Source organism: Epinephelus fuscoguttatus, linkage group LG18, assembly GCF_011397635.1.
Source record: "Epinephelus fuscoguttatus linkage group LG18, E.fuscoguttatus.final_Chr_v1".
Lineage (NCBI taxonomy): Eukaryota > Metazoa > Chordata > Actinopteri > Perciformes > Serranidae > Epinephelus > Epinephelus fuscoguttatus.
This window is the reverse complement of record NC_064769.1, coordinates 35,093,095-35,116,111: the sequence shown is the minus strand read 5'-3', so window position 1 is coordinate 35,116,111 and position 23,017 is coordinate 35,093,095. Positions and strand designations below refer to the sequence as shown.

At 41.8% G+C, this 23,017-nt stretch overlaps 1 pseudogene; it reads left to right on the top strand.

The window, feature by feature from the left end:
• Window positions 1-23,017, top strand: part of LOC125905571 (myocyte-specific enhancer factor 2C-like) — a 44,496-nt pseudogene that overhangs the window by 11,314 nt on the left and 10,165 nt on the right.

Sequence of the window (23,017 nt, the reverse complement as noted above, 5' to 3'; positions counted from 1 at the left end):
CATGCAGACATGTGAATTGTATCGATTGTCTCATCTGACTCTTGGCGAGAAAGCAAATAATCTTGTCTTTTTTATTATTCTGTGCTTTTTATAGCTTCATAACTATAGCTAGCTACATTCAGTGAAAAATTAGCAGCTTTCATATTCTTTTAAAAACTGATTTAGAGTTCAACGGAGGTTTAAAAAAGACTAAACATTGGGTTTTTAGGAAGTCAGATACTGCCTGTTAAGGTCCTGACACGCTGAAGGCTGCACACTGTTCAGTGTTGGGCTGTCTGTTAGCACCTGTCACCGTAGTTTTTTGGGGTGTGTCCCGCACCATTTGCCCTCGTTGGCCAATTCAGCATTTTGAATTGGCAGCGGAGCTCGTTGCTGAGAGAAATCACTCTGATTGGCGGATCAGCTCAGCGTAGGAGAAGAGACATGGAAGTGAGGAAAGTAAACAAACTGCTAAAGTTGAGGGACTTATATACGCTAATATTAATTTTTTAGCTGTTGAGCTCTTTAGCGGAGACAGTTTGTAATTATTTGTGTTATTGTTTGCTAGCACACGGTAAATATAATCTGTTTTTTCAACATTGCGTTGTGTTGTTAATGTGCTAACTGGCTAGCTAGCATCTTGAATCTACCCTGCTGCTGTTCTATTCTTTATAAAATTTATTTAGAGTTCAGGGGAGGTTTGAAAAAGACTGAGTCAGATAGGAGCATTCACATACTGTCTGGTAAGGTCCTGACACATGAAGCTGACGGTTGGCCGTTGTTTAATGTTGGGCCGTCTGTGAGCACCTGTCGCCGTAGTTTTTGCGGTGTGTCCCACACCATTTGCCCTTGTTGGCCCTTTTCAGCCCTTGTTGAGATGGTATGTAAGTATTTGTGGTATAGTTAGCTAGCATACGGTAAATGTACTTAGTTGCTCCAACATTGCCTTGTGTTGTTAATGTGCTAACTTGCTAGCTGGTGTCTTGACTCCATCTTGTTGGTCTTCCCTTTGTTAATGACCAATAGAGACTGGTATGGAGAGTTATTTCCTCCCATGCAGGCCCAGAATGTACAAGTGTGTTTGCTGTTAGCTGTCTTTGTCATGTGTTCAGGTGCAACTTCTTGGCCGAGACACAGGCAACATGAGGCGAGGCAACAGTCGTCCTTCGTCTCCACTGGTTCTTTGATGTTGGTTTGGTGTGTCTCAGCCTTTAGCCCGGTGCATGAGAGCCTGACACCCCCCGCCCTCCACCCTCCACCGTCTACCCACCCCCACAAAGACATGCCGAGTGTCCTGCCAAGGAATACAAGGGCACTGCCACATGTCACCCATTAGGTCTCTGCTGTGTAGACACACAAAATGGACAGCACATATGCAAACAGTCACATTCACATAGTCAAACTGTCTCTCTCCGAGCTTCGGCGTGTTGGAAAATAATTGGCAAGGCGGCGAGAAAGAGAGGGAGCAGCTGAGGTCTGCGTGAGATGGCTGATTTCCATCACTGCTCAACAGTCTCCCTCTCTCCCTCTCTCTGTCTGTGAACCAGAAACCAGTCGCATTGTTGTTTGGGGTAAAAAGTTCATTCTTTTATTTTTGGAGTCCTTCTGCTTTACACTGAGTCTATAAATAGCGAGGAGGTTTGTGCGCGTGAGGGTGAGTTGGGTGGAGATTTGCTGTCATCCTGGAAAAGATCAAGCGCTGCATTAAATCACACCTACAGATACGGCACACATACACCCACATACTGATTCTTATTGTTTTATGCAATCTTCCCTCCACATCTCACGTCTCAGTTTGGCCTAAAATTCCCTTCTTTTTTTTTTTTTTTTACGACAACATGCTGAGTGTGCTCATCTGTGAGAGCTCTAAATTTAAACCGTGTTGATCCTTGTGCTGTTTTCCTGAAGCGAGGTAGAATCACAGGCAGCGTGACTCAGACTCCAGATATTCATGTAACGCTCTCCAGCCGGCGTGTTGCTGCTCGCTGCAGACGATCCTGATAGTGTTAATCAAAGTGTTTTGGTTTGTTGTGGCAAAACACATCAATTATCGCTTCGTGTCAGGAGCTGTCAGTTCATATTCATTCATTCCTAATGTAGAAAAAACAAGAGAGAGGCGGTGGAAATTACACAAGTCAGCTATATTAGGGCTGAAACTAATTATTATTGTCACTGTGGATTGAGCTGTTGCTTTTATTCTGCATTCATTTATGAGTTTTTAAGTTTTTTAAATGTCATAAAATAATGAAATATGCTCCAAAAAGTTCCCACAGTGACAGCTTGAGATTATTTTGTCCAAACCAACAGTGTGATTAAAGATTATTCAATTTGCAATCATATAAAATAGAGAAAAGCAGCAATTTCTCATGTTTGAGTGAATATAATTATCGTGTTTGGCTCATTAAGCCATGTAAAACTACATTTAGTATTGAGTTCTTGAAATTAAAATGCCAAACTACAGTGTGTGTGTTCATGGTAGTGAAGGAACATGTCAGCCCGTGCAGTTGTGTGGCTCACTGATGTGTTTTTAACTGTTTTTGGACGACAATGGAGCTCTGTGGCACAGAGGGAGAATCATATATCAGGCTTGACGACAATGCAGCGAGTCTTTAGTGAAACTTCATCGTCGGTTTTGGTCTGTTCTTGGCATTTGTTGACAATAGGAAAAAAATGTCATCAGTGTGATCCTTGAATATTTTAGTGCTGGTTGATTCGGTGTCACCTGCGGTCACTGATAGTTTCCTGCTACGGCTTAAAGTTCAAGTTACTCGTGTGTCGACCACAAAGTGAAGCAAATGTGCCTCGAGTGGTTTCTCTGTTGGAAATACACACAAGGAAGAAGAGCGTGTAACAGCTAGACTCTTTAGGAACCGCTACGACCCGGCGAAAAGTCACAAGGTGCGTCTCCATTCACCTCTTTTTATTCGAATTTTCTTTTGTGCTTAAAAAAAAGTGGAAACACCAAAAATTTGAAAAATATCTTGAAATATTGTAATGTTTTTTTGCCTGGGGAGGTGGAAAAGTAGTAGGTGGAAACATTCAATGAGTAAAAGATGATGTGTACATCATTACGTCAACACGTTCTCATGCCAGGTCAACAAATACCAACAAACTGTCACGCCCCCTCTGTGTCTCATAGCGACACAAAGGCCACAGAGATGAAATAACACGTGGTTAATGTCATGAAACAGTTGCAGTTAGGTTTAGGCAACCAAAATACTCAGTTAGGTCTAGGTATGTTCCTGGCGACTAAACGAAAAGTTGAATTAAGACTAGTCGACTAGTCTAAAAGGGGAAAAGGGGAAAGGGGATTTTAAATGCCGCTGAAGTACGAGACACTTTGCTCCGTGCAGTATGAACGTGAACATGACGGCAACATGAGGATTGATGATGAACATTGATGAACATTGATGATTATTAATCAAAAATCTTATTGTGTTAATATTTTCTGGAGAAAACAATAGTCATCTCTACAACTTTGCTGCATCACAGGGGGTATTTGTTCAGAAATGTTTTCGATTTTGTCTCCAAGTCCTAGCATTAATGAAGTGCTTTTGAGCAGATTTAAAAACATAGAGATGTATATCGCGTATCGAGATATAGCCTAAAAATATTGTGATATAACTTTCAGGACAGAGCCCGAGTTCCAGCCTCTCAGACTTTAGAATAAGCTGTTTTTCCTTGCACCAGAGTAAAGTGAATATTTTTGGGTTTTGGACTGTTGGTTGAACAAAACAACAAAGTTTAACATCACCTTTGTATCTTGAGAAACTTTTGATGGATATTAGTCACTATTTTTAGATATTTTATAGACAGATTTATTGATAATAAAAAATAATGGTTTGATGCCACCCCAGCTTGACATAATGAAAATCCTATTATGCTCATTAAGAGATGAGGCAGACGAGCAGCATTTGAAGAAGTGCATTAACTTAAAGAAAGCACAGCAGTAATCTTCTCTCCTTGTGTTTCACCAAGCACACCTTCGTCATCCTCTTACGTCTTCACGATCCCAATTTCATTCTCCATTTCCTCCCGTGTGCCTGAGGGCGGCCGCCTCCTGAAAGCGAGCATGTCTTTTTCTTTCTCTTTTCTTCACCTGCTGCGATGACGGCAGAGAGCTGCCAAGAAAACCTGACGTGAGTCTGTGTGTGTGTGTGTGTGTTTGTGTGCGTCTGTCTCAGCGTGTGTGAACATCCAGTTAACTCGGCGACCCAAGCTCTTAAGCTCCACTTCAGGAGCAAGACACGGGTCACATGGCACACACACACATTGACACACTGCATGCACTGGTAGTCCTGCACAGGTCCATCTTTAACCTGTCAGTATATCACGTATGTTTCTTCTCTGTGCTGTTGTAGTCGTGTTTTCAGACCCTGTGACTCCTCATAGAGAACATCACCTTCTCAGTGGGTGTCTTTTTTAACCTGCTTCTCGTGGTATTAAATGAATACCTCGCCCTCCAAATGATCATTTGCATATCAATTACTCACCCCATGTTGCTTTTAATTTGTGAAGAAAACTTTGTTTTGCTCGCAAGCTTTCACGGTGAATGAAGAATCCGAAAACAGAGAAAAGTCTCGACGAACTGAAGTCAAAGGGGTCCACGTTTAACAAGAGCAAAACTCTATCAAAACTAGGGATGCACCGAATATTCGGTAACCAAATATATTCGGCCGAATATTGCAAAAAACCACACATTCTGTATTCGGTGGAATAAGTTAAAAGCAAGGCCGAATAATAGCAGCGTGTTTTGATAACGCAATCAAACAGCGTGTCGTGACGGGCAGAGTAAAATGTCGGCAGTGTGGCGATCCGCCCGTCACCGCACTCGCATTTGCGACTAAAAATAGTTTTGAGCGAGCAAAATAGGCTTAAATCATTCAGCACGCTGTGCGAGCAGCCTACATTTCAACCAGCAGCAGAAACAAAAGGCGAATCCCACCGATTGTGGGTTGAACGGGGGTCACAGATACAGACAGTAATGTATTCTTGTCAAATACGGCAGCCATCGGCTTACCAGCTACGGATCAGTCAGCTCCAATAATATCCTCTTCTTGGCATCATGACTGCCCAGAAGTACCTGAACAGCCGAGCCAGCCGAACACAGGTATGTGACGTGTCAGAGGAGAAACGAGCCGTTCACGGCCCACAAACCTCACCGCACTTTAGGGACTGTTCTTTACTTATGAAGGGACTGTTCTTTACTTATGAAGGGACTGTTCTTTACTTGTCAGGGGAGGAGGGTGGCTGGTTGATTTTTATTTTATTTATTTATTTTATTTTGATCCCCCTATGTTAATCACTTATTGATGCTGTTTTTGAAGTATGAATAAGTCAATAAGTAATTTATTCCATTGAAATATCATTGATGTATTATAGAAAAGTGATTTATCTTTTTATAAATGACAAAAGGCACATCTGCCTCATTTTCGCTGTGGTATCGTGATACTACTCAGAACCATGATACTTTCATTGGTATTGTAAAGTGGGTCCCAGTATTGGTACTGTGGCAACACTAATCTGGAGGGGGTTCATCTGCAAAAACTAATGAAAAACGATATTCGGTATTCTGTACTCGGTATTCGTCCAAGCGTTTAATAATATTCGGCTTCGGCCACAAATTTTCATTTTGGTGCATCCCTAATCAAAACATCTGTTTACAAACTCTCACACAACTCATGCAGTATAATCCAAGTCTCATTTATCCAGTCGTGTGCTCAATACGTACCAAACACTTGAATTTTTGCTAAAACCTTGTAAAACGTATCTATGCTCTCTTCAAAGCCAGACTCCATTGACAAAAACAGTAATTTTACCTCGCTGAACACAGCAGCTGTTGGTCTACTGCTGCCTCAATCAGTCACTTTGTTTGTGTTATTGTGTGACTTTGGTGGATCTGAAGTAACCCGTTAAAATGCCGAAGTCACACAATAACACAAACAAACCAATCTGTGGAGGCAGAGGTAGACCAGCAACTCCCATGTTCAGTGACATAAATTTACTGTTTTTGTCAATGGAGTTTGGCTTTGAAGAGAGCATAGGTAAATTTCACTTCCAGTTCAGTTTTAATTAGTACAGTTTTGATAAAAGTGTATGCGTTTGGGAAGTAACGAGCATTCCACTGGATAAATAAGACTTGGTTTATACTGCACGAGTTGTGTGAGACATGATACTATAAGATACGATAAGCTATAATATGATAGACTTTATTAGGGAAATTTGTTTTGGACTCAGGAGCTGCTGCCTTACAGCAATAGCCCAGAAGAAATGAAGCATACATGATAAAAACACGTACTACATGTAACAGTGTTGCGCATTAGCATTCATGTATTACACATAACAGCAGCACACAACAGAGCACCATTAGCAAATCACGACAAAATCCCTGAAGCATCAAGTGTCATGTAGTTTCGCTGTTGTTATGACTTCAGTTCATCAAGAGTTGTCTGTATTTTTGGATTCTTCGCTCTTCACTCTCGCAAGAATTCAGCTAGGGTTGCAGTGACATACCGGTTTCAAGTATATCATGATATAAAAGTTAACCCTTATCATACAGTGTACATTTTCTTATCTACGATATTAGAAAAATATTCAACTGGACATTGAATCTAGGGCTGCCCCCCCCAACTAAGAATTTTCCTAGTCGACCAACAGTCATCATCATTCAGATGATACGTCATGTTTGTAGTCGACCAATGAAGATGAGTTTACATATCACCTTGGGTTCGTCCTTCACCTTCTCAAAATGATCCCACACTTTGGATTTCCTGCCCGACATGTTATTAACTAGCCTGTGGAATAACCGCAGGTACCAGCCCTGGAAATTAACCTGACGAGGACACTTCCTGTGTCTGTCCTTTCAAATTAAAGTCACACATGGTCCAGTCATATAGATTTGGATTTATTTTGACATGGCGCAGCTCCTAATAGAGTTTCATGGGTTTTTTTTTCTGTGACTAAGCGACCAATGAAATTTTGCCGACTAATGACCTTTCAAGTTGACGAACGTTTGGTTGACTATTAGGGGGCAGCCCTGGTTAAATCTTCCCTTTATGTTAGTTATTTTCTAAGGGGAGACTTTTTATCAACCAATCAGTCAATCAATTTTATTTATAAAGCCCAATATCACAAATCACAATTTGCCTCACAGGGCTGTACAGCATACGACATCCCTCTGTCCTTTGGACCCTCGCAGCGGATAAGGAAAAACTCCCCCAAAAAACCCTTTAACAGGGAAAAAGAACAGTCGAAACCTTTAGGAAGAGCAACTGAGGAGGGATCCCTCTTCCAGGACGGACAGACGTTTTTACACAAACTTCCATTAACAAAATGATTTCAAGTTTCAATTATAATATTAAAATGTTCTTTCAACTGACAGTAACCCCCTCTAAATGGTCATTTGGGGGGTGAAGTATTCCAGAGTGAGTGGTTTAATGTGAGGGGTGTGAGTGGGAGGTGAGCAGAGATTAAAGGGTCAGCTGTGGAGGTTTAGCAGCAGTGTTGGAGAAGATATACTGAAAGTTAAAGCAGGAAATAGATCTGTAAACTGAGATGGGTGTTTACAACAGACAATTTGGGGAATAACTTCACTGTTCACGTTCATTGTCTCTTCCCTCATGCTTTTCCGAAGATACACATAAACATTTAACGCAACAAAGGGGCTCATGGGTAACTGTAGGTCACAGACGAGTCAACATACTTGGTTTAGTTGCAGCCTGCAGCAATTTTACAGCTCATTGACGTTTAAATTCAGGTTTGATGGACATAAACCACAATTTCCTGTTAAATATTTTTTTTGTGTGTTACAGTAATCAGATATTGTGTTTATCATTTAAAGCCTAATTGCTTCATTTCCATTTTAATAATCAGGTTTTAGTTTTATATGAGTCTATTTTTAATGCTCGTTTATTTTCAACACTTTAATCTATATTGCCGCTCTTGTAAATCTGAGCTGTGATTACGCCTTCTTTCCAAAGGCAAAAGGTTTTTCCAGTAAAACTTCCAGTCGCCAATAGATACAATATTTTAGTTATTTATAATTGTATTCATTTTTAAATCTCTTTTTCAGTTCTCTTTGTGTGTTCTGCAGGTTTTTAATGTTTCTGTGTCGTGCTTCTGCCTTCGTGAAGCACATTTTATTGCATCTTTTTGTATTAAATGTCTTTTATAAATAAAGTTAATTATTATTTTTAATGATCTGAACCTCAGCCCGTCACGTTTCCCACTTGCTCGTCCTACCTCAGCTCCACCCAGAGAGGAAGTTTTCTGGCGAGCGGTAAAAACGAAATCCTGCCTTCAAGTGTGGTTTCTGAAAGACCTCCAGATGTTTTTTACGGCGGAGCCAAACTCACGTCTCTTTATTATTTGCATTCTGACATGCCCGCTTGTTTCACTTCCTCCTGAGTGTACAGTAACCCCCTGAGGAAGCTGGGCTTCAGGGTGTGTCAGGGGGATACATGCAGCAGTGAATGGATGGGCATGCAAACAGACAACACGCTGCCTGTCTGTGCGTGCATGGCGGTTAGACTCTGCACTACAGCACGACATAATACCCACACGCAATCCTTTTTTTGTAATCAAATATGTTGTTCATACATGTTTCTGTTTGAGTTTGGTTTTGCAATCTTTTGTCGTTTAACACGCCACCTACCTACTGTGACACAGAGTCCTAAAACCAGTTCATCCTCTTCCTCTCATCTGTGTGCAGGCATGTGTGAGTTTGGCTGGGACTGACGATGATGATGTTTTATTTGTGTCTCTTTGCAGGAGCCAGCAGTTTGGGATTGAAAAGTGAAAAACTGTGAGGATCTGGAAGTCAATCAGAGGAGCCAGAGAAGAAGACGACGTTTGTGAAAAAGAGAAAAAAACAAAATAGCCAAGATGGGGAGAAAAAAGATTCAGATAGCACGGATTATGGATGAACGCAACAGACATGTAAGTGCACAGAAGACTCTGACACCTTTCACCTCTTCACCACCTTTCACATGTTGATCACATGTCTGAATAAACCTACAGTTTCTCACTCTAACATTGACATCACAACATCAGTCTTTGAAGGTTGGACCTGTAACACTTTAAACCCGATGCAAGCCTGAACTGAACTATGTTTTTATGGATTTTTTTTTTTTTTTTTTTTTTACAAATTTGGCACAAACATTCACCTGGACTTAACAATGAATTGATTAGAATTTGGTTGTCGAAGGCCAAAGGTCAAGGTCATTGCGACCTTGTGTCTGTCTCATTCTCGTAAATGCAATTTCTCAAGCAGTCCATGAGGGAATATCCTTGTATTTGGCACAAACACCAAATGGACACCAATGAACTCATTCAGATTCGGTTGTCAAAGGTCAAAGGCCAAGGTCACTGTGACCTCATATGTCTCTCTGCCATTAACACGATATCTCACCAACACCTTGAGGGAAATTTATTCAAATCTGGCACAGTTCGCTTGGACTTCACAATGAATTGATCCGATTTTGGTCACAGAAGGTCACAGGTCACAGGTCAAGGTCATCGTGGCCTTGTGTCTGTCTCATTCTCATGAACGCAATTTCTCAAGAACACCTTGAGGGAATTACTTCAAATTTGGAACTAACATCTACTTTGAGTAAGAGATGAACTAATAAGAATTTGGTGGCATAAGGTCAAGGTAACTGTGACCTTATATCTGTCTCAATCTCTTGAACGTAATTTCTCAAGAACACCTTGAGGGAATTACTTCAAATTTGGAGCAAACATCTACTTTGAGTAAGAGATAAACTAATAAGAATTTGGTGGCATAAGGTCAAAGTAACTGTGACCTTGCATCTGTCTTATTCTCATGAACGCAATTTCCCAAGAAGTCCTTGAGGGAATTTCCTTGAATTTGGCACAAACGGCAACTTGGTCAAGAACAAACTGATTAGAATTTGGTGGCATAAGGTCAAGGTAACTGTGACCTTGCATCTGTTTCATTCTGTGAACGCAATTTCTCAAGAAGTCCTTGAGGGAATTTCCAAAAATTTGGCACAGATATCCAGTTGGAATCACCCATGAACTGATTACATTTTGGTCGTCAAAGGCCAAGGTCGCTGTGACCTCCTATGTCTGAAACACTGGCTCTAGATAGGGCCATTTATGTTTTTCACATCTTCATGTCATCCACCAGTTTTCCTTCACTCTTGGCACAGGGGCAAAAGTTTCACTTCTGCAGTCTCACTGCCAGATGCCACTTAATCATACACAGTGGACATTAGAGGGATAGTTCTCTTTGTTTTTTTATGTGGGTTACTTATCCATAGTCAGTGCATTACCTACAGTAGATGGCAGTCTGCATGCCTCCAGTTGAAAGAAGCAGGCAGAAGTAGCAACACAGAAACTAGCAGTGTACTGCTGTGGATGGGGGCAAAACATATTGTAGCCACCCCAAAGGTCAATATCAGTAGTCAAAACAGACTTCAGAATTCAACGTCTTTAGTCTTTCGTGTCGCACATTCATTTAGTCTTTAGCTGCAAATTAAGATACGACCTATAAGAGAATGGAAGATTTAAACTCTAAATCTCATCACTGTTTTCCTGCATCCTCTTCTTCTCGTGTGACAGGTGTCAAATATTGTGTTTTGGTAGGTGTGTTTTCATATTTGAATAAAGTTACTGATGTCCGAGTGACAAAAAGCCATCCCCCCAACACATACACGAAGCTCGGTAAAGTTTTCTGTGTCTTTTAAAAGGAGCTTTAAGCACACAAACACAAAACCAGCCTCACGCAGACACACTGCAGTTCCTCAAACTGGTGATATCATGTCATGTGATCCTCACGAGAGGCCTGCTGGCTCAATGCAAGAGATATGACAGTTGAGTAATGAGAGCTCATTGTCAATGGGGCTTGTGTCACACACAAATGCACACACACACACACACACACACACTCACACTCACACACACAGGTCTTGTCTGGGGGAGCGGTTCCTCTCTTCCTGTTATGACAGGAAATGCAGGCACATATGCTTCCTGACCCCCGTTAGCAGGGCAGCACTGACCTCATCACAGTCCTTCCCTGGCTTGTGTGATGGTATACTAGTGTGTGTGTGTGTGTGTGTGTGTGTGTGTGTGTGTGTGTTGTGTATCTTTATCTTTAAAGGAGCACACCAGTGTGTTTATAAGTTTTAGCTCCTCCTTTTTTGCAATCAAAAGAAAAACTCTGGTTTATTACAACTTTATTTTCACAGCTCCAGTTATAATAACATTAAACTCATCAAGTTAATTACTGACATCTGGGAGCAATATTGCGTAGAATAGGTCCAACATGGCAACAAACAGGAGCAGTCAGGCGATCACGCAGGTTGGAAACAAACCTTCAGGTTAATTAAACGTATTTAGCAGAGACAATAAAGGCCAACAGTGAGAATATGACCCAAACTTATTGTAAACAACAACAACAGACGGACTTCCTGCCTCAACTTTGACCTACTGCGCTCACCCAAGTGTCCGTGTGGTTTCCCTGAGCAGTGAGGGATTGCTACCAACATCTCAGGTGCACCCGTTTTCGTGTTTAACCTCCAAAATAAAGTGTTTTTAAATTATCTGCTTGTGTACAACCTGATCGTCTGACTGCTTGTCTCAAACCTATTTTCAGCCAGCGACAAACGTGGTGAATTCAAGGAACTGAAAAGTAAAACCCCAAGCTGTAATTCACAGTAGGCACAACGCTGTCCATTTTCTGTTTCACCTCAGGCAGCCCATTGACTTCCATTCTTTTTCAGCACAGTATTGAAAATCAATCAGCAGACTCTTGAAACTTGCAGGAGTTGTGTAATCCATCACAACTGAGCATAAAGTCTGCATTCACGTACATTATTTATGTGTGGTAGTGCTTTTTAAGTGCAGATTGATTTTAACAGTCCACACTGCTTCACTTCATACTGTACTGAAATGAATGGAGACAAATGGATGAATGGAAACAAACAAAATTTTGTTTTAAATTTAAATAAGATAGAGTTCTAAGAGTCTACAGCCACACTACCCACTCTGTGAGGCTGTTCTTAAGCTAAGCTAAATGCTAACATCAGCATGCTAACATGTTGATGTTCATTAAGTACGTTTATCTTCACTATCTTAATTTAGCCTGTTAGCATGCTAAAATTAGCTAATTAGCAGTAAAAAAAGAGTCAAACTGAGGCTGATGGGAATTACGGATAGTGGAAAAAAATCGACGTGACAGACGTGTTTAAAAATCGACGTGAAGACGTTCTTATGTCGTTTCTTCTCTCTGTCTTTTCTCCAGGTGACGTTCACCAAGCGTAAGTTTGGTCTGATGAAGAAAGCGTACGAGCTGAGCGTGTTGTGCGACTGTGAGATCGCCCTCATCATCTTCAACAGCACCAACAAGCTGTTTCAGTACGCCAGCACCGACATGGACAAAGTTCTGCTCAAGTACACCGAGTACAACGAGCCACACGAGAGCAGGACCAACTCCGACATCGTGGACGTAAGTCACACACACACAAATATACACGTACTGGCTTTAGAGCCGAAACAACTGGTTGATGAACTGGTTAGTTGGTTTGGATGATTAATTTGATAATAGATAAACTTTTAAAGTATTTTTTTAAGCAAAAGTGTTCTGGTTCCAGCTTCTTAAATGTAAATACTCAATGGTTTTGCATGTTTTTCTTGTTGCACTCATCCAGAAGCGAACAAATACTATTATCTATTAAGTGATTTAATATACTGGCAGAATTATTTTGATTATTGACTGGTCATTTAAGTTATCGTTCAAGCTGAATGCCTCTCTTTCTTGTTTTTATGCAATGATAAACTGAGTATCTTTAGGTTTTAGACTGTTGGTTGGATAAAAAGAGACATTTTAAGACATCCCATTGTTCTGTTATTTGTGGTAATTTTTTCATTATTTTCAAACAGTTTGTAAACTAAACGACTTAATATAATATTAATAATATTAAGATATTTGCGTGGTTTCTTGAAGCTCTTTGATTATAATCCGAGTATCTTTGAGTGTTGGACTGTTGGTCAAATAAAACTTAACATTTGAAAACATCACATTGGACATGCTGACTCACCAGTCAATGAGAAAGTGAATCAGCAAATTTATCCATACTAAAAAAAAAAAAAAAAAAGAATGATTCGTCACACTACTTGATTTTCACCCAGATTTACCATTCGTAGTCAGTTTTTGGAGATTGCCACCAGAAGGTCCAGGTCAGAGGCAAAGCCGCGCCTCCTCCAATGAGCGACTATAACCACATGTGAACTTTCATAGATGTGTTCTGAGAGATGTGCCGATGTGTCGCAGACGCCCAAGAGATATCTAGCAGTAGGGGTGTAATGGTACGTGTATTTGCCCTCAACTGCTAAATGGAGGAAGACGGTATTTGACATTCGTTTGGCGGGCCATTAGTCCGACTGTCCGCGGTGCTGAACGGCTCGCGGCGGGCGTATGGTGCACCGCGACCAGCTTGAGGCGCAGCAGGCTCACAGCTTATGTGTTTGCCACTTTCTTTTTCATTTTAACCCACACCATGATCTTTTCCTGACCCTAACCAAGTGGTTTTTGTGCCTAAACCTAACCAGACCTTAACCACAGGGCATCATGATGATTTCAGAACGGACTTCGGAACAATGAGTTTAATATGGTCGGAACAATGGGCTGTCGAACCAATGGGCAGTTTCCCGTTTGGCACAGCCTGTGACCTTAACAGTCGAGATAATATGTTTTTGCCAAGTGTTTTCTACAGAACACTTTGGCAGGGTATTTGTCACTATCTACCTGCTGTAGCGTGCCAGTTGGCGGACAACAATAAGTGTCTAAATGTATGCCAATTCTGTTCAACTGAAGAACATTTAATTTACAATTGCATCAACCGAATGTGTCAGTTAGTGGATCAAGACAGGAACAGATTTGAAGGAGAAGCTATTGTTCCCACGTCTACCCAACCTTCTTGTCCTTATCTTCCGTATTTTTTTGACGCAAATCAGTACGCAAACAACGAGGGGTAGGAATCACCGTAGGATCGACGATACGATATGATCATGATACTCCAATCTTGCTTATGGTCTTTTCCTGTATCACTTCTTGCATGTGGGTTTTTTTGACTAAATATAGTTCGGAGACCAGACGCTCTTGTCGGAGATTCCTCCAGTGAAATGTCTTGTAATATGTGACCCCCAGTCGCAGATCAGGCATGTAATGTGCAAACCACAATGACTCAAAGACTTTCAAAGCTCTATAGTGTCTAGGTGCCACAGCTGTCTGAGAGGGGTGTGAGGTTATTAAAATTAGAAACTGGTCGTGTGTCAGAGTGTTATTCAGATCCTCAGCTTCATTTGTAGACCATAAAAGTGTGTGTGGCAGCAGTGTGTGCAGCACAGAGCAGCACTGCACTGAACCTTGTTCTGCTTTGACTTATGTAACAGTGTTAGGAGAACACAATACCAAGTGTATGCCTCTGTGGACACACTCACACACGCTCTGTGGACATTTGCTAAGCTCACCATGTCACCAAGGTCAAGCTTATGTGGTCAGAAGTCAAAGAGCAGGCAGGAGTCAGGAGCTGCTGCAGCACAGAAGGAAGTTAAGTTTTATACCTACAGATCATGAAGCATCATAAGAAACAGTGAATTATAAACATAAAAAGATGCAGACTAATGTTTCTGATATCAGACATTGTGTGTGGAGCAGCAGTGCATGGCTGAACTGATAAACTGATCAGTAACAAGACAGGAAACCAGTTGTAAACCTGTGACAACAAACTAAAAGAGTTGAGTTTGTTTTGGAAGATGACCGTGTTGCTGTTGTGTTTACCGTGTTGCACATGTACATGCTGTATGTGCGCTTGTACCTGAGCTGTTCCCTCCACGCGACCCACCACATGGCCTCTTGGCAGGCCCCCTCAGAACCAGGCTTACCTGCTCTGTAATCCTCTGTAATCTGCCACAATCCTGTTTAGCTCGTTACTATAATCTGTCCAGGCAGCCTCTTCATCTCTGCAGCGTATCCACACAGTGTGAACCAGCTGGCTTATTTACTGCTCTCACTGTATCTGCAGCCACGTTTACATCTCTCGCTGCTCTCCAGCCTCCTCTCCTGGTCTTTTGTCTTGTTCTCCTTGTGCTTTTGTTGCTTTGGAGGGAGAGTGTGGTACCTAGGTGCAGTACAACATACACACCCCTTATACCTTTAGAACTGCCTTAATCCTTGGTGTCATAGATTCAACAAGGTGCTGGAAACATTCCTCAGAGATGTTGGTCCATATTGACATGATGACATCACACAGTTGCTGCAGATTTGTCGGCTGCACATCCATGATGAGAATCTCCCGTTCCAGCACATCCCAAAGGTGCTCTATTGGACTGAGATCTGGTGACTGTGGAGGCCATTGGAGTACAGTGAACTCATTGTCATGTTTGAGATGATGTGAGCTTTGTGACATGGTGCGTTATCCTGCTGGAAGTAGCCATCAGAAGATGGGTACACTGTGGTCATAAAGGGATGGACACGGTCAGCAACAATACTCAGGTAGGCTGTGGTGTTTAAACCATGCTCAGTTGGTACTAAGAAAATCTCCCCCACACCATTACACCAGCAGCAGCAGCCTGAAGCGTTGATACAAGGCAGGATGGATCCATGACGCCAAATTCTGAGCCTACCATCTGAATGTGGCAGCAGAAATCCAGACTCATCAGACCAGGCAATGTTTTTCCAATCTTCTATTGTCCAGTTTTGGTGAGCCTGTGTGAACTGTAGCCTCAGTTTCCTGTTGTTAGCTGACAGGAGTGGCACCTGGTGTGGTCTTCTGCTGCTGTAGCCCATCTGCTTCAAGGTTGGACAAGGTGTTGTTGCTTCAGAGATGGTCTTCTGCAGATCTTGGAAGGCGCTTCCCATAGTGAGATACCTCACTCGGTTATCAGAGAACTGGGGTCTAAATTGTAAGCCACTCTTGTTTGTGCCGATTATTTTCTCAATGAATCAAATAATTGCTTTCAAATTAGTGGGAAAAAAGAGCCCAAAGTGACGTCTTCAAACATCTTATTTTGTCCAACCAACAGTCCAAAAGCCAAATAAATAAAGTTTACCATCCCACGTGATGAAGTGCTCACATTCAGAGTCAGAAGTTTTTACATTTTTGCTTGAGAAATGAATGAAATCGATTATCAGTGTAGTTTGTGTGTCACTGCTGTCTGCTGGTATGCTGCTGCCGTTCTGCTGACTTATGGTACTTAGAGACGGTACGTTACTGACAGATACCACAGTGACCACCAGTACACAGATTCTCATGTGGGATGTCAAACAACAGTTGGAATGTTGTCCAGAAACAACTCTATAATCCTGCCGATGAAGGATAGATGGCTGCAAACATTTGGAGAATAATCTCAGTAATATCAGTTAAAGATCTGCCGTGCTTTTATTTAGTTTCAGGCTGACTACATCCACCTCTCATCCACACGCAAACAGAGTTTAAGTTAAATTAAATTGAGACTTTCGAAAACGTCTTCTAAGATTCTGATTTTTCAAAACTCAGGTTGCTTTCTATCTGTGTGGACGTGTTCAACAAAGTGTTCGGGCAACGATGATGTCATCTCAGTTCACTCATGCCCATTGTTGCTTGTGTAGTGAGCAGAAACACCAACAACAACGGCGACTAGTTGACGTTTCATTAGCCCTGCTAGGTCTAATGTCTGCATCCTAAATCTGTATTGCTGCACCGCTTCACGGACAAACAGAGGCGTCTGCTGCGCCCAGTTTTATCTGGTCCACCTCTGCGTCTGTGGTGTATAGTCTACCAAAAACAATGGTTATGAATCATTGTTCTCTGGTATTTGGTGTATCATTGATGTGGCCTTTATTGCCACCTACTTGCCCAGTAAGCGTTTTGAGTCATTTTTGTGTTCTAGTGTGGGCGGAGATATTGTGTGGTAACTCAGTCTCACTCCAAAGTCATCGAAATCTTGCGTTTCTTCAGCAACTTGCGGCATCAGACACTGACGAAAAAGCCGTCCTTTAACGTCAGCATGGCTCGGCACAGTCGGGGGGCGGGAAGTGGCGGGACAAGAACAGAAAATAAGACGGTGAAGGTCCAAGTAGGGCAGGTGGGAGCGGTGGTGGATGGGTCCAACAAACACCAACTTTCACCTGGGAGACCGGCGCTCATGTCCTGTAAGATTCTAAAGCCAAACCCTGTTTTCCTAAACCTAACCACGTGTGTTAGATGTTGGAGGAAAAAAAATGTCAATTTGCGTTGTTCTACCGACGTAGTGCTTTTATTTTGAAAGAGACTGTATGTTAACGTTAAATTTCCTGTGATAATGGAAGTGTAGTTTGAAAGGAGACAATGCATGTAACAGGCAGAACTTGACACCCAGAACGTCAACAACCAACACACCCAGGGTACCTTTCACGTCGTATCTGGACGTGTAAAGTCAATGACCAAACGTCGATATGTGACGAGGTCACAGTGAGGATGTGTTGCATGTGGACAGAATTTATTAGTTTCAAAAATACCCGTATGCGTGCAGACAGAGCTTTAAGTTAAAGGACTTGTGTTGAAACTCACGCTGGTGTGCACCTCGCTGTGTGTGTGATTGTTCACACACATGATCACAGCATGATTCCTGTGTTAGCTGAAAACATTTGATACTGGGCCAACACGCCACACTTAATCTGGCTGCTCTCTGATTGGATGATGAGAGGGATCTTTGAGAGGCATGTGTAACCTCTCAGGGTAATGCAACAACACATGGCAAAACGTGGTGCCAAGGTCACGCTCGCTGTGCCAGAGTGAGTGAAACAAACTCTGTGTGACGGAGCTCCTCTCAGCTGAGAGTGGGGCTCCAACTTTAAAGGAAACACAGCTTTCTAACTCAGAGTGAGACGACAAGATGAGTGGACCTGATTAGCTTAGCATAAGGACAGCTAGCCTGTCTCTGACCAAAGTTACAAACACCTGCAATGCTCTGAAAATGGACTTAAACAGTTAATCAATCAACATCAATGGTGGAATGTAACTAATAAGCACATTTACTCAGGTACTGTAGTTAAGCACACATTTAAGGTACTTAAGGTATTTTACGAGTCTTTTCATGACTCTTTGTACTTTTGCTCCACCACACCTCAGAGGGCAATATTGACTTTTTAATCCACTACATTTGTCTGACAGTTTAAGTTACTTTAAAACTAAAGATTGTTTTTACACACAAACACATGAAGAGCTCAGAGTTGTTGCTTTTTCTTTTAATAATGTCAATAACTGTAACGTATGAACCCAATCGCGGCACTGAATGTTTCTGCAAACCACAGATACGTTGCATTTGTACAGTATTATGTTGGGGATATATTGAAACTTTACTTTTTAACAACCCTGTGGTTAATGTGAAGTTAGGTTGAGACATAAAAATCACTTTGTTATGGTTCAGAGCAGATCATGTTTTGGCTAAAATACCCACTTTTCTTGGCACTATCCTGGCTGGACACACAGTGATGTCTTGGTAAAAGCAACCACATGTTGTGGCCCTAACATGACAGGAAATGCAGCAATATCTCTGTAAAATACAACCACTATTTTTGGCACTATCCCGGCAGGAAGCACAGCCATGTCTCTGTAAGAATGACCACTTTTCGTGGCACTTTGCCGGCCAGAAACGCAGCGATGTCTCTGTAAAAACGATCGCTTGTTGTGGCACTATCCTGGCAGAATATGCAACGATATCTCTGTAATATACAACCACGTGTCTTGGTACTATCCCAGCAGAAAACACAGCAATGTCTTTGCAGTAATGACTAATTTTCATGGCACTGTCGCGGTAGGAAACAGCGATGTCTCTGTAAAAAAACAGCCACGTTTCTTGGCACTATCCACGCAGAAAATGCAGCAATGTCTTGTAAAAAGCGACCGCTTTCTGTGGCACTATAGCGACAGTTAACACAGTGATGTCTGTTTTTGCAGCACTTTCCTGGCAGGAAAAAACAGAAATGTCTCTGGAGAAAACATAGCCGCTTTTGGTGGCACTATCCTGCGATGTCTCACTAAAAAAACCAACCATTTTTGTTTGTTTCTTTGTTTGTTGGTCCTAAACAGTGGCCCACAGTTTGGCAGCCATCTCTCCTAGGTATCACACCATCCACCGTCCCCTCCACCTCCAGATGACAGAGTCAGCTCATGTACTGCGTCACTGTAGAAACAAATGCATCACATCTGTGGTTAGTTAAGAGTTTCCTCTGATGACTGGACTGAATGTGTTAGTAATAATGTCGAGGACCAGACAGACACTGTGAAGGTGTCACTTTGGGCTCCATAGTTTAAATACTGAAACATTTACAGGAGTCTTCGTGGAAAAGACTATTTTCACAGTACACTTCCCCCACCACTGAACTCTCTGTCAACTTATCATTAAAAGTATTTGTTCACTTCTGGGACAGTGAGCTGTGTGGAGGTTGCAGTGTGAGTGCTGTGTGATAGTGAGCTGTGAAAAGACTCTGCACCAATGGAATATCTGCCAGACAGGAATTTAGTAAAAGAGAGGCTTCTTTGTTTTGGTCATCTTTTTTTTTCCCTCATGTGGCGGGTTGGCATGTTGCCTCCAAGTGTGTGTGTGTGTGTGTGTGTGTGTGTGTGTGTGTGTGTGTGTGTGTGTGCGTACACGCTCGATAACTATCAGCTTATTGTATTGTGTTCATTTAGCCTGGGAACCTTGGTGCTATTTATAAAACTGAGGAGTTCTGCATTCCTCACTTTTACTCTGTTAACCTTATTTTGCGTTGGCCTGCCTGTGTGTGTGTGTGTGTGTGTGTGTGTGTGTGTGTGTGTGTGTGTGTGTGTGTGTGTGTGTGTGTGTGTGTGTGTATGGTTGGTGTGTGCGTGCTGTTTCAGATTAGAAACAGATTTTCAATAAAGTCAAGCACACACACACACCACACACACACTTGAGCACACACTCTCAGTGACGCTCACATATGCTCGCAGAGTAAGTCCAGTTCCTTTGTGTTGGCTGCGATCCCTCCCAGCTAAATGGCTGGAAACCGGTAGTGGTCTAAAAATAACCCAGTACACAGCTAAGAATAGCCATGACGGGCTGTGAGTGTGTGTGACTGTGGTTTGCCTGTGGATGTGTGTGTGTGTGTGTGTGTGTGTGTGTGTGTGTGTGTGTGTGTGAGCCGCTGGAGGAAAATAAAGCGAAGCAACTTGAGGCTGAGTAACAGCGTCTTAGTTCCCCACAACCTCCTCCTCTTCTTCTCTGCTTCCTTTTTCCCCCTGTGACCAGTCTGACCAGCACAGTTTGGACCTCGGCACAGTCAGTGGAGGAGTTGAGCTGTCTTAAAGCAATACTTTTAATTTATGTCATTTTCAAAAAGAAGTTTATGGAGTCCAGTGTTCATGAACAGAATCAAAGTATTTGTACGATTCATTTAAGTATGTTTCTACTGGACCTTTATAGAGCAGCAGGACGTGAGGAAAATATGTATTAACATTATAAAATATTGCGATATGACATTATAAACTTTCAGTTTACTGATAAAATACAATACATTGCTTGTGCAGTTAAACAAAAATAAATTATTTCCAATATTATTTTGGAACACAACACAAAATGAACCAATAAAAAAGCTGATAGTTAGGTTTTAAAATACAGTTTTCTACTGATACTACGATTAATTAATTTACTTAATAATTTACAAAATATCCCTGAGTGCAATATCACAGTCTTTCATTATGTGTTTTTTGCACAAGATAATAAAAAAATAAATATTGTGCAGCCCTTATCCTTTGTATCAGAGGTGATGCTTCACATTAAGTGTTCAGTAAAATCAGAAATTAATACAGCTGCTCAGCAAAATCCACTGATGAAGTTTACTCATAGACAGACTATTGAATAATGCCAGTGATGAAAATGTAAATGTTATTTATTTATTTATTAGAATTAGAATCTGGTAGTTTTTTGTAACATAAAAATAATTTGCTTTGGTGTTTTGGTACTTAACAATTATCATATAAGACGAAATAAAATAGAAATAAATTTTAAAAATATATTTAAAAATATTTATTATTTTAATTTTATATAATTTGTAAAAAAAAAAAAAATACAAATAAAATAAAAACAAGTACTGCAAAAGTCAAGAATCAAAAACATAGAATTAAAAAAAAATTAAATTAAAATTTGAAATAAAATGCAATAAAAATATTTGCAGTACATCTGTTTTAAAATAAAAACAGATTAACAGTTTTATAAGTAGCAGTTTTGTGCAGTGTAATGTTAACTGACGTGAATCTGTGGACAAAGGCTGTGGTCTGAATAAGAGGAAACACAAAATACAAGAAAACTGTGACAAAATCCTCCTAAATCATGTGTTGCATGAGGCATAATATGTCTTATTTCCCCTCATAGTTCTGTCCAGGAAACATCCCAAAAACTTTTACGGAAATATCAGGAGGATCCGTAAAATAAAATGTTGTTTCTTTGTGCATCACGTTGGTCCAGTGAATACATGCCTCTCTAATTTTGGATAAAAGTTCCATCTGCTGCCTGAGCGGTGGTCGTGGGATGGTGCTAAAGCTGCATGTCATGTTCTTTGGCAGCCGCTCGCTACCAGCACAACACACACACACACACACACACACACACACACACACACACACACACACACACACACACACACATGCTCATAGCATCATCTAATGTGGAAGTGGTTGAAGAAGAGGAGGAGGAGACCACCCACGAAAAAATGACCGGTTGAAGGAACTGAAACTGAAAAGAACAAAAAATCGATGGAAAAGAAAAGCAGAGGGTGGAGGTGTAGATGGAGGAAGAGGAGGAGGAGGAGGAGGAGGGGAGGCTGTTGTGATATTATAGCATCCTCCCTCCCTTCTTCCTCCTCAGCTGTCTCTAGGAAGCTGTTGAAACCACCTGCTGCCCCCCCGACACTCACATTCCTGACCAGTGGTTCAAGGAACTCTGAATATTTACTACAGTACTTCAGTTAAGTTCAGTTTGAAGGTTCTTTACTTGAGTTTTTACATTTAATTCTACATTTTTTACACAACATTTAACTGACAACAAGGCTGGAATACGTGGAGGGACAAAAAATATATGTAGACCTTTTTCAGGGACTGTAGTCACAATGACCTGCCTCTCCCCCACAGGGCTGTAGGCTACACAGGAGTCTTAAAATGTGTTTGTCTTGTTGTGTTATTGGGAGCCAGAAGAGAAGGAGGCATGGCTCAAAACCAGCCGCCACTGCCCGGCAACGAAAACAAAGACAACTATGGTTAAATGTGATAAGACCAAAGGACTGGACGGAGGCCATCATCAAAAATGCTCACATGTGCAGCGCACACTTCATATCAGGTTAAGGCTGGTTCACATTACACGACTTTCAAACCGATTTTGCGTCGCGGAGACTATCGTAATCTTTTGAGTGTTCATACCTGGCGATTGTGCTTCTGTCAGCAGGAGTCTCATCAACTGCGTTACGACCTGTGTGTGCGCACCACAAGATCTCTCCACTTAGCCCTCGCCGACAGAGCCCCAGGTAACGCAGTGACGTCACCAATCGTAAAGGCATGGATATTCTTCCCAGTGTTGAATCAGATCTGCCTCCAGGGCCTGAGTCCAAACACAACGCGCTCCCTGTGATCCTGTGGACGCTGTCATTGTTGTTGTTGCTTGCCGGCTTGTCGGCGTTGCCAGATCTTGGGAGAGAAACAAGCAACCAGGGCTATGGAAACAAGCCCAAAAGAAGCAACGGATATATATAGAAGAAGGTGACGTTTAGAGAGCAAGCCCAAATAAGCAACTCAAAGCCCAAAGTCGCGGCTAATAAGCGGACCTGGCACGTGGGACGTATCCCGCCTCTCATTGGCTGATGCTCTTTGTCAGTCGTGTCAGACTTCTCCAGTTTTCTAGCATGAAAGATATCCAGTCCCAGTCACAGACGAGGGGGCGACTTGCTCGTAGGCTTGTTCACACATGAGGACTTGTCATGGCAGACTATCTGCTGACTCACCTCCGGCCCAAGGTGGCTCTCAAGATCCTCTGAGGCGTCAAA